Below are 1,106 nucleotides of genomic sequence, written 5' to 3' on the forward strand. Positions count from 1 at the left end.
CTGTAGTAATTGTGAATAAATAATAAATGCACTATTTTTGCTCATTTCAACAAATTTAGAACGTTTCAAAATTTTAGAAATTTTTAGACAAAATTGCTAAATTAAGTCTGAATCTGAAATTAATTATTTTCTATGAAAGTAAAAGCGTTTTTCAGAGAGACACCCACAATTTACAATTAAACTTTAAAAAAAGTATTTCTGAAAATTGACCCAATTGACGATTTTGAGACCACTAGTAGGGTAAGTCCGGGAAAGGTGGACCACATTTTAATAATCATGACTTTATTTCAATTCTAACCACAAATGTTTTTTCTCACTATCATTACATGAACAAAAAAATTGAAGAACTTTTTTTTGGTTGAAATTTTGAAAAGTTGGAACAGTTATTTACAAAAAAAAATAAATCAAAATTTAATTTTTCGATTTATTGGATAGCCTTTGGGCCTCGGCGTGATTGTCTGCGAATTTATGCGAGATTTCCAGCGGCACTGCGTCCTTAAAGTCTAATATATCTTCATCAAAATGTCATTTTTCGTCTTTCGTCCTAAAAGAACCGAAATAATCTCGTTACACTCATGTGAGCATACATAACTTCGCCAAAATTCCCCAAACTCATCCCAAATTGTTTTCGTCTTGGGTATTGGACTGAGCTTTTGTGTGTTAGCAGCCATCATCATCTCGTCTCTGTAATTTCACGGTCCTTCAGCTCGTCTCGACTGCTCATTGCACAAGCCGTGTATTTATACGTGCAAATATATGCATTTGTCTCGACTCGATCAATCAACCGCAGAGATACAGGGTGTTCGCGGATTGCAAGCAAATATTTTAACCACTAATAAAACTTAGCAAGAAAAACAACTTTTTTATTTCCAAAAACTATTTTGCTTATTTCAATAGATTAAAGGCAGTTTTTTACAAAAAAAAACCTCACCAAAAACAGAACAAAGGTGAAAATCGGTATATTAAGTCATGCATGTTTTGATAGATTTATTAGAGTATTTTTCACCCAGGAACCTAGAAACTTCGAAACATTTTACCAAAGTAGAAAATTGACAAAGCATGTTTTTTTTAAGCAATTAAAGTCAAAAATGCATTATTTTTGTTTA

Source organism: Tribolium madens, unplaced genomic scaffold, assembly GCF_015345945.1.
Source record: "Tribolium madens isolate multiple individuals breed KSU strain unplaced genomic scaffold, Tmad_KSU_1.1 Scaffold_91;HRSCAF=231;Tcas5.2_LG7, whole genome shotgun sequence".
NCBI classification, from domain to species: domain Eukaryota; kingdom Metazoa; phylum Arthropoda; class Insecta; order Coleoptera; family Tenebrionidae; genus Tribolium; species Tribolium madens.